Source organism: Dermacentor andersoni, chromosome 1, assembly GCF_023375885.2.
Source record: "Dermacentor andersoni chromosome 1, qqDerAnde1_hic_scaffold, whole genome shotgun sequence".
In the NCBI taxonomy this organism is placed as follows: Eukaryota; Metazoa; Arthropoda; class Arachnida; order Ixodida; family Ixodidae; genus Dermacentor; species Dermacentor andersoni.
In genome coordinates, this window is record NC_092814.1 from 237576130 (window position 1) to 237587727 (window position 11598).

Sequence of the window (11598 nt, forward strand, 5' to 3'; positions counted from 1 at the left end):
CCATAAGGTTAAAGTCTTAAAGTCTTAATCAGTCTTTTTTTGTGATTTCTCTATCATGCATTTCAAATTTTCATGCATGTAATGTCTGCATCTTCGAGAAGACCAGCTCGAGGACTAGTATTGTGCTATCTGCTACATGCTATATTTAAAGATTGCTTGAGGTCATCGCAGAAACACCTACTACAGTTCACTGCACTGTCGCGTCGTTGCTGCCTAACTTCCGTTCCTTATCTCTTCCCCTTCCATTTGCTCATGTCTGCTCATAATATTGCCGCATGGTCCACTGCCATGAAGATCCCTGATTCAGAGGGGAACATGTCAATAACTCCAAAAGCGGCAAACAGGGTTGCGCACTGTCACGTGGCGTCGCTTATCCACTCACCCTGGAGGCCACGATAGAGCTCACTCAATCGTGGCCTGCATAAATTGCCGTTTTAGTTGTAGCCTTGCTGAGCAGAAACTGAATTTGCCTGCGTGAATGTTGATCATTGTGACCTGCCCATGTTACGTACTCGATAACTAAATTATTATCAATGACAATAAATTGTGGGATTTAATGGCCTGAAAGTAGGCAGTGGGTTGTGAGGTACTCACTAGTGGAGAGCTTCGGAACAATTTTGACTACCGGGTGTTGCTTAGAGTGCACCTAAGCAGACGAGCGTTTTCGCATTTCGTCCTCGTCGGAACGCGTCTGCCGAGGCGGATAATCGAGCCCACGACCTCGTGCTCAGCAGCATAACGCCATTTTCACTGAGCTACCGCAGCGGGTACAACTGATGCTGCATGAAAAAAAAAAAAAACGTGCCGGTCGAACTGTTCGTTTAGCTCATGTATAGAAGACAACTGCCTATCAATCCCTCTGTGTATATAGGACACATGCTGCAAAGATGCTCCGCCTAGTTGCACGCCAATGCACCACATTAGAGTGGAATTAACTGAATTTCGTGCATGCCCGTTTATACAACCTGTATACAACTTTAAGACTTCGACTTCCACTAAGACTTCCCCGAAGAGACGCGACCCTTTTGTGCAGGCTATGTTTGCGCGTCGGGTGTATACCAATGCCTATACGCGTTTCGCATAGGCATGGCTGACTTCGCAGCATGTGGCGATTGCGGCGACGAGGAAACCATTCGTCAGGTTCTTTGCCAGTGCAGGCAGTACAGTGTGCAGAGCCAATCGCTTTCCGGCGTGCTCTACCAGTTGGACGACCAGCCTCTGTCGGAAGAAAGAATTCTACGACATCGACACGGCTTATACCATCGCATGAGCTCGCCGTACAAGCGTTACTGCGCTTCTTGCGATCTACCGGCATTTGTGAACGCGTCTAACGGGACCGCCCTTCCTGTTATCTGTCCTTCTTCTTTCTCTCTTTCTCTCTCTTTGCTTTCTTTCAAACCCCTATTTCCTCCTCCCCAAAGCAGGGTAGCAAACCGGAAACACGCATCTGGTCAACCTCCTTGTCTTTACTCTCTCTCTCTCTCTCTCTCTGCATAAAAAAATTTCAGCTCGACTCCTTAGGGTATCGCCCAGCCTTAGACATCCCGCAACGACAGCGAATACCTAACACTATCCGGACCAAGATAATTATCCCCCCGCTTCCGAAAAACATGAGCACTGAAAACAGCGGTAGACGCAATGCTACAAAAACCAACCCGCCATATACGTGGATGCTGCTCGCACCAGTGATGGTCGACACACCATAGCCGTCACTAATGGTGACGGGCACACCATCAGCTGTGCGACGGTAAACACATCTTCCATTGTGGAGGCGGAAGAGGCCGCCATCGCCATGGGCACCTCCATTCCGGGCACCAAGATTATTATATCCGACTCGAAAACAGCGATTCGTAACTACACCTCAGGTTTCATTTCCCCTCGAGCATTCAGGATAATTAACAAAAACCTCAATCAATTGAAGTTGGTGTGGGTACCCGCTCATGCGGGCAACCCTGGCAATGAGGCCGCCCACCTAGCCGCCCGAGCAGCTAGTAACCGGGAGGTGGGCTTGCCCGACGGGGTTGACCGACATGAAGGTATCCACACCTACAACGATATGACCGTTTATTACCGCGAATCCAGGCGAATATATCCATCCCCGCACGAGACACTGACAAGAATACAGGCCACTAACCTCAGGAGAGTACAGACTAGATCTGTACTTAGTCCAAAAAGGCTAGCTGCAGTGACCGGTGGTGAATATCCACCAAACTGCAAACATTGTAGCTGTCTCCTTGGGGACCAAGATCACATCTTGTGGGGATGCCAAAAGAACCCTCCCCCGAGAGAACTCTTTAGGCGAGCTCCCTCCCATGACGAGTGGGAGAAAAAGACGAAAACTTCCAACCCGCAAGACCAGATACATGTTGGCGGAATGGGCTGATAGCGTCGCGGCAAAGCAGACGCCACGCTAGCCCACACCGCTGGGAAAGAAAGCTCCACTAAAACTTGACAATAAAAGTTTTCTCTCTCTCTCTCTCAGCTGCTTAAATACCTTTATAAACTTGCTTAAATACCTTTATAGACACAAAAAATAAAAACAAAATTCATTGGCGTCCTCAAGCGCAAGAAATTGGGATGATATTAAAAAGACCGTTAGTGCTTTCTTCCTAATGTTGCTTTTTTAGTTATTCATATATGAAAAAACCATGCTATCTTTTATTTAATTAGTGTGGGTTTTCCGAAAGGTTTCTGCTAGCGTGGTTTCGTTACTGAAATGCGAAGAATGTCACTTATTTCTTTCCAAAATACCGGCGATGCCCAGATGGTGAATATGTGGGCTCTTTGTCGACGTGCTCAGTCGTTGCTTCCTTTTCTCGTTGTCAATAATTGTACGCTGCGTAGCTAAAAAAAATTTTTTGTGTCACACACGCTGCAACCTAAGGTTGATTAGAATCGCTAATTTCAGCGTTTTGGATCTCTTTCGGCACCTGACAAAACTTTTCGAACGAATTCACTGAACTACGACCTGTCTTAATTGCCATTTAATTTTTATTTTATTCCTCACATGACAGGGACATGGTTATTGAATGCATGTGTCTAGAGCAGTTTTACAAAAGCATCCCCCAAGCTGTGAAACTGTGGGTGCAAGACAGAGGGAATGTAAACACTGTGGAAACGGCGGCTGAAGTAGCCGAAGAGTACGCAACGCGTAGAAAGTTGAACGCCGAGGACGGAAACTGGGACGGTCGAAATGGACCACGGAAACCATTTCCGTTCAAAAAGGATTCGCAGACTAGACGATCGGAGCCTGTAGACGTGGAGGAAAAGCCCGCAGAAAAGAGCGAGGAGAAACTTAACGGAGAAACCGCACAAAAAGAACAGAAAAGAAAATTCGAATCTTTTAGACCAATTCGCTGTTATAAATGCCACAAACTGGGACATATAGCTGTAAACTGCGGGAAGCCTAGCGTAGTTTTTTCCTACGTGGAGGAAAAAGACGAGAATATGGAACTTTAAAGTCCATATCTTCACGACCTGCAAGTTAATGGCAAACCATGCCGAGTGCTGAGAGACAGTGCCGCCACGATGGACATTGTCCATCCGTCTTACGTGACGGTAGATGACTTCACCAGAGAAGTAGCATGGATCAAACAGGTTGTAGAACACAGCGTGTATCTGCCTATGGCCAAAGTCAAAATCAGTGGACCATTCGGGGAGCTAGAGACTGAGGCTGCAGTTTCCAAATTTTTGTCACTGCAGTACCCTTACATCTTTTCGAATCGTTCGAATCAGTTACTGCGTGACAAAGGGCTCAAACTGGGAGAGGGCATAGTACAGGCATTGACCCGAGGCCAAGCTCGTAAAATCGCGTAGCTTTCGGCTGAAATTGCACAAGCTGCTCCAGCGGAAGCAGAAAAGGGGATAACTTCAATACCCGAATCCGAGCAAGGCTCGAGGGATGAAAAATCAGTCGAGGAGAGCCTGCCAGCTGACCAGCTCAATGAGAGCGTATCACTAGAGTGTCAAAGTTCAAGCTTGCAGGAAGAGCAAGCTGACGCAAACGCAAGCGAGACAGGATCGTTATTATCACCGGCCTCAAAGAACGTTGATCAGCTCTTACGTGTGGATAGTCACTGGCAGCCGAGCAAAAGAATGATGAGAGCTTAGCTAAATTACATCAGACAGCCAAAGAAGGCATTGCTAGACGCAACGTGACTATACATGAGAGAGGAGGATTGTTGTATCGGCACTGCAGAGATCGAAAGGGTAGGATTTTATATCAGTTAGTCGTACCTACTAAATATAGGGAGGACCTTTTGAGTCTCTGTCATGGAAATGGGTGGTCCGGCCACCTAGGCATAAACAAATCAAAGGTAAGATTGCTTATGGAATACTACTGGCCTGGCTGTTTAAAGACGTAGAAAACTTTGTAAGATCATGCGACGCCTGCCAGTGCTCGGGTAAACCAGGAGAGACATGGAAAGCTCCACTAAAGGTAGTGCCCTTAATAACAGAACCATTCAGACGACTTGTGATAGACACGGTAGGGCCTCTACCAAAAACAATATCGGGTTACAGGTACTTGTTTACCATGCTGTGTCCGGCTACAAAGTTTCCAGAAGCAATCCCTCTGAAAGAGCTCAGCTCCATCGAAGTAGTAAACGCGCTTTTGACAGTGTTTGCACGAGTAGGGTTTCCAGCCGAAATTCAGGCGGATCAAGGGTCAGTATTCACGAGCGCACTGACTTCCACATTATTGCAAAAGTGCGGGGTAAAGTTAATACACAGTTCTGTCTATCACCCTCAGTCAAACAGTGTAGAGAGGTGGCATCCAGTGCTTAAGCGAGTTTTGCGTGCGCTCTGTAACGAGCTCAAGGAGGACTGGGAGAACTGTCTGCCGGCCACTTTGTTTGCTTTGCGAACGGTTCCACATGAAGCGACAGGGTTCTCGCCAGCAGAACTAGTGTATGGGAGGACACTCCGTTCTCCACTGAGAATGTTAAGAGAGATGTGGGAAGAAAGAGGAGAGAGTCCAACAGTGGTTGAATACGTTCTAAATTTGCTGGAACGGCTAAGCGCAAGCCAAGAACTAGTCGGAAAGAAAATGCGAGTAGCTGAAAAGAACGCCAAATTCTATTGCGACAAAAATGCGAGGCTTCGTACGTTTAACGCCGGAGACCAGGTAATGATCCTCAAACCTTCAAGAAAGAACAAGCTTGAAGTTCACTGGGACGGGCCCGTTAAAGTGTTGCACAAACTTTCAGATACTAACTATGCTCTGAAAATGCCCGGTCGCAGGAAAGAGGTGAGGATATATCACTGAAATTTGATGAAGCCGTATATAGAGCGGAGCGGAGTCGTTAACTATACCATAAAAGAGCAGGGTGGCACTAGTACCAAGTTTAAGGAGTATAGGGCGACCTCCAACTCTGAAATCGGCCTAGAAGAAGTAGTGAAACATTCGGTAAGCTCGCACGCTCTAAGACCCGAGCAGCTAGATGAGCTAAAAGAGGTGTTATGGGAATATCTCGACAGATTCAGCGATCGGCCGGGTAGAACCGAACTAATAACACATGAAATAGAGCTGACATCAACCGACCCCATGAGATCAAAGCCTTACAGGGTGTCTCCAAGACGGAGAGAGATTATGGAGGCAGAGATACAGCGCATGCTAGAGTTGGGAGTTATTGAGCCGGCTGAGAGTGACTACACGTCACCGCTAATACTGGTAGGAACCCCTAACAAGGACCCTCGTCCGTGCGTTGACTACAGGGAGATAAATGCCATCACTAGGGATCAGCTGTACCCGATACCCAACATTGAGGAACGAATTGAAAGAGTTAGCGCTGCTAAATACATTTCAACTATAGATCTCGTGCGGGGGTACTGGCAAGTTCCCCTTTCAGAAAGTGCCAGCCGCTATGCCGCATTCATCTCACCTGTGGGCACTTTTCGCCCTCTCGCACTCAGCTTCGGGCTGGAGAACGCGCCGTTTAGCTTCTCTAAGTTAATGGATATTGTCCTAAAAGACTTGCAGGAGTTCGCCTTGCCATATCTTGATGATGTAGCAATTTTTTCGGACATCTGGGAACAACACGTATCGCACCTCAAACAGGTGTTCGTCAAAAAGTACGTCATCTCGGCGCAGAGCCATGTTGTGGGGTTCATTTTGCAGTTGCCTGTCCTTGTTCGATGTCTTGGGGCGGTGACATCATTACGCAAGTGGTTACTGCGAGTCAAGACATCACCCCCTGGCCACCAGCTGTTCTTTTCCTGCCGAGCGGTTATCAGCGCTGGACAGTCGAGACTTTCCGGGCCATGGAGGCACCGTTAAGAACGGCCCAGCTGAGGTGCAAGTGTTGCCAGCCATTGCGACAACGGGCGTCAACGCTTCCTGGAGCGCCGCCGCAAACCTCTAGCCACGGCGTCACTAAGTCGCCATTGTGACTGAATGCGTTCGGCGGGCCAACTATTGTTACCGAACCCACCAACGCCGCCCTGTTCTGCTATGAGTGGGGGAGTTGCCGCGGGAACGTCGACGAAGGCCCCTTCCCACGCGCCGACCAAGACGCAGGACAATGGCTACCCGGGCAGCTACTTGGGTCAGCTCCGAATTCTACGAAGCCCCTCCGACGTCGGCTCCGGACCGTGCACCTGCTCGTGCGTGTGTGTGCGTGCGTGCGTGTGCGTGTGTGAATTGCGAATTAGGCGACGCGGAGCTCATTAGGTGCGCCATTTTCTTTTCTGTAACACGTGCCAGCGAGATCTCTTCTTTTGTAGCGTTCAGATCAGCGTGCGTGCGTGCGTGCGTGCGTGTGCGCGCGCGCGCGCGTGTGTGTGTGTGTGTGTGTGTGTGTGTGTGTGTGTGTGTGTGTGTGTGTGTGTGTGTGTGTGTGTGTGTGTGTGTGTGTGTGTGTGTGTGTGTGTGTGTGTGTGTGTGTGTGTGTTTAGAATGACTGGACTTCTATGCACTTCTCTTTCGTTTAAATGTGGCTGTGCATTAGCTAGCTAGGTTGATACTACATGAATGACATTTCGGCCATGCCCAACTCAATCATATAACATTACTTTGCTATAGCTCACTGACTTCATGCATCCTGTGCAAGCTTCTTATTTATGTAGGGCAAAGAATAAAACGAAAATGCATGCATAAATGATGTTGACAGCGCCAAACGTTCTCAAGGCAATCATCCTTGATTGTCACCGTTGCTGAGAAAGGAAGCGTGTGTGTGTAGAATGTGTGTTTAGTGTGTGTGTTTAGAAGGCGGCGTGTTTAGAATGACTGGACGAACGTTTCCGTCCCCTTGGAATCAAGGGGGGACCGAGTGGATATAAACCGCTGTTGTGCGGATGCTTGAGACACTTTTCTTAAGCAGTCATGTTGGAATGAGACACTCTCTTTAGCAGTGGTGTTAGACTGACTTACTTTCTCTCGCAGTCATGCTAGACTGATGAACTCCATGTAAATAGTGTGCATAAACCCGTATGCTTCGTTCTCGATGAGAAGCAGTCCTTCCCTTCATCAACGTCCTCAGCGTGGATAAGTTGGACGACGGCATGGGCCAGCTACCTTCGAATTCATGCCGTACTCCAATCTTGACAAGGGGTTACGAGCGATGGGATTGAGCCCCCACTCCTGACAACGTCTCGGCGTTTCCTTTGCTGCTCTCTCTTTCGCGACAACTGCAACCAAACGTCTTAAAATGTCATTCGGCAACGCTTATCTCGCCACTCTCGTGAGCTGTAACTACAGGTCAAAAGGCCATGAATCTCATTCGGATAGCAAATGTAGTTCCGCGTCAACGATAAGTCGAAGCCACGTTATAGTTTTGACGCAGAATCAAGATAAATTTGACTGCCTCTAGCCAATATAGCAGGTGGTACTGTTGGAAGTGACCGTATCAAAGTAGCATTCTACGTCGTTTGCGGGATATAAGGATGCTATATTTAACAAATAAGGGGCGGAGAAAATAGTAATCAACCATGTTTACCTCCAAACAGCACCTATCGGGCGACGTTTCCAATGCAGGCATTTCCTTCAACATATAAACCAATAACGTTGCAGTCTGTAAAAAAGCAAAAAAAAATTTAAGAGCAGTAGCATTTGCAACCCTCATACATAACCTTGTGGGCTGGCCGCATAAGCAAAGACTTGCCAATTGCTGCATAAAAGAAGACAGAACGGGGGATTTCTGATCCAATATAATGTAACGATTCTATTACAATCCTTTTCCTTCTCGCGCTTCGTCAGTGGTCCGAGAAGCACACCAGCCGTTAGCAACAGGAAACAAAGATGTACATAAAAAGGAAATCTACAATAACCGTTAGATTAGGCCAGTCCAAGAGAAAGGACCGTGACTTTTGCAGCCTCAAGCCGCCGTAGACCTCATTTCGCTAGGCTCTGACAGAGCTGATCAGTGCACGCGGAAGACGAATATTGTTCACCGTAGCACCCGTCACACGTTGTCCTTTGTGCTTTGTATGGTGAAATCACCTGATATTTAAAACATGAAACAGCGGACAAGGTCGTGTTGGATGACTTGCGTAGGGAGTCATCTCATTGCCAGAAAGCGGTGCTCGGGCAGAGCTATTGCCCGCAGCGTGCAACGGCGAGATTTTGCTGCAGCCCCTTTTCACGTATACACACATGGCGCTCAGCACCACCAGCCAGCGGCGGTCCACTTGTGTGACAATTGTCAGAGCTTCAGTGTTTATTACCGGCGCTTAGAACAGAGGTTTGACGTCAACAACGGGAATACTTTAGCTGGATAAAATTTGCACCTTGCGAATTAGGCGACGCGGAGCTCATTAGGTGCGCCATTTTCTTTTCTGTAAGTAACACGTGCCAGCGAGATCTCTTGTAGCGTTCAGATCAGTTGTACCGCTTTTGTATTGCTTCTTTGTTTTACGAGTGTTCTCAGTAATGTGAGCAGTGTATCACACTTATCTATCGTTATTCGGATCGATGAGTGGAAAGACTCGTGCAACATTATACAAAAGAAATGTCACTTGAAGATAGTCCACGTTTTGAAGCGCTCGTTTCCTGGTGGCAGTCTCGGCTAACGTAATATTCTTCATGCCGACTCTGTGCAAGGTTTCTCGTTGAACTTTCATTGTGTCATGAATCACGTGGTTTCTCATCACAAAACGCTACGTACTGCTTCATTAGGCTCGAAATTCCTAGCTTAAGTAAGGACTTGCTCATTTACATTGAGGAAACTTACCCAAGTGTCTTTATAATGATGGCAAGGAGAAGAGTGAGAAACAAATGGGCATGTCATAAGACTCATTCCTGAGCACACATAAGTAAGGTAGCCATAATGTTTAAACTTCGTAACTTCTTCGTAATATTAGAAGCTTCAGTTCTAAGGCACTCTCGACAATTTATTGTCACAGACGAGGAGCCAAGGCAATTATTTAACGCAGACAATGATAATAAAAGAAAGCGAGGGGATAGCCTCAAATGTGTCAAAGAAAAGCCACGCATAATTTAACACAGACGTGAATCATCTGAAACTGGGTCAGAAATGAGCGTGTCCAAAGGATTACTGCTCTCGTAACCAGTACTATTGTAAGCGGCCTAAGATGCACGTTTACGTTATAAAACTCTCTCGTTGTCTGTGATGGACTTGTACAATGCACTCCATATAACGCAATAAAGAACTCTGAAGCCAGTGGCTAAATGAAGGAACCATCAAACTGTCTATAGCGACGCAAAGAAAAGGTGCATGTTGGTATGGCCCGGCCATCGTCCCGCATTATCCTACGGAGATAACGCAATTTTCAAAATAAAAAGCAGCGTCAATCATGCCGAAAATGTAGTCGAGAAAACATATCGTAGCTTCGCAAAAAAAAAAAAGATAAATAAACTCTGAAATTAGCGAATGATAAGGCAGCCAATGCCGGCATTTATTTGCTGTGACATTGTAAACACGACGCGTTAGCGCTAGTAAGCCACAGGAGCTCCCATTGTCGTCTCAACAAAATTAACTTACTACCGTGGCACCAACCGAAGGAACCAGTTCACTTGCATCAGGCACTGTGCACGCACAGTGCATGAAGCAATGCCAGGCGCCCGTTCACGAATGCGCAATTCGTTTCTGCAGCACACGTTGTGGCGATCGTTTGGCCTGACACTTTCTCCCCACCAGTCTTTCTTTTTTTCCCGATGTTTGGAGCGACGACATGCTCCGAGCGCGTGCTCCCTGACCCCCCCTCACCTGCCAGCGGGGGCGCGAGTTTCAAAGCCAGGGGACATGGATGTCCGGTCACTCACCCAGGCGCCAGGCAGCTGCGCAGCGTGCGGCATGGGCCCCGTCTGCGGCCGGCGCAGCAACAGTTTGGCGTGCCGACCCCCCTCGACCGCTCAGCGACTGACCCAGCGTCCGGCGAGAAGGAGCGCGCCTTTTGCACGGGGGGCCTTCCTTCGGAGTCCGCAGAGGGAAGCCGCCGGCCGCATGGCGTTCCCCCGCCGCCGGAGCCCTGGGCTTCGAATGGGGCCCGCCGATTGGCTCGCGCTAAACGCGCGCATGCGCGTCCTGGCGCGCGGTAGCCGACGCTCGCGCGCCCGCGCGCTCTTCGTGACGAGCGGGAACAAGAGCGCGAGCTGTTCCTCGCGCTCTTTAGCGCGCCGATATTTTTGTTTCCTTGAATTCGGTCGCTTCTGGTGAACGCTTGGTCGTTTGGAGGCGTAATTACACAAGAAGCGCTTCCGTAAGGACACTTGAGGCGCCCGCGGCTGGTCAGTGTCTTGTTATAGCGCGCGTCCACGCCCAAGCATTAGCTGGTGCAGTTTGCGCGCGCGTAACTGCAAATCTTGGCGGTTTACTAGAAACAGGGGAGTGAAAAAAAAACTATCTTCCGGCCCCCACTCATTTTTCTTTTTTCCTTTTGATGCCGCTTCTGTTTCTCCTGCGCTCGGGCTAAATCAATTTGGGGCACTCCATGTGATGAAACACAGATGAAATGACCTTTATAAGTAAATATAAAGGATCAAGCAGAGCAAGAAAATAAAGAAAAAGACGACTATTTCGAGTGCAGCAGCCTCTCGCTTAATCCTGAGCCTTAGAGTCTGATTAGGTTATCACGTCGTATGGAAGAAACATGACGCGTAGCCTTGCGGTTCTGTCTCTTATTTCTCTCTTTTTTTTTAGCTCTCATCCTAATCTGAAAACAATTCCATGTCAAAATAATCTATCTGACCTTTTTATCACGTATTTGCAGCATTAATTAACTGAAGCATGCTAATAGACACACACGGACAAGTTAATTAAAGCTTCGATGAAGTCTGCCACGTCCTGTCTTCGTAGAGGTGATGGTGTCCGTAGTGTAAAAATGGGTGTGCGATCGCGCACAAGTGGACAAACGTGATAAATATGCCCCCACCAGGACACCGACGAGCTGCCCGTATACGCTGTCGTCCCGAATATTTAGATAGTGGGATACAGTACTAATTGTTGAGTATTAACATCAGGGAGATTCATGCGAAGTGAGTCGCGGGCAGCGTCATTCTCGACAGGGTTAGCGCTTGTATGACTTCGACGCAATCTCGAAGCATAAATGCGGCTACTGCGATGGATCGAAAGCGAATGTAAGGCTTGACGAGTGCTCACGCGTCAATGACTCTTCCAGTAGTGCACGGAAAATTAGTGTATA

General features: G+C 48.1%; 1 long non-coding RNA gene across 1 annotated transcript in view; it reads right to left on the minus strand.

Annotated features, from left to right (window-relative positions):
• The window catches only part of LOC140219862 (uncharacterized), a 651045-nt gene extending 640651 nt beyond the window's left edge, over positions 1–10394 (minus strand). Inside the window, exon 1 of the long non-coding RNA XR_011896127.1 lies at positions 10220–10394. This is a non-coding gene — a long non-coding RNA (uncharacterized lncRNA). The remainder of the gene's footprint in view (positions 1–10219) is intronic.
• Positions 10395–11598: the final 1204 nt, after the last annotated feature.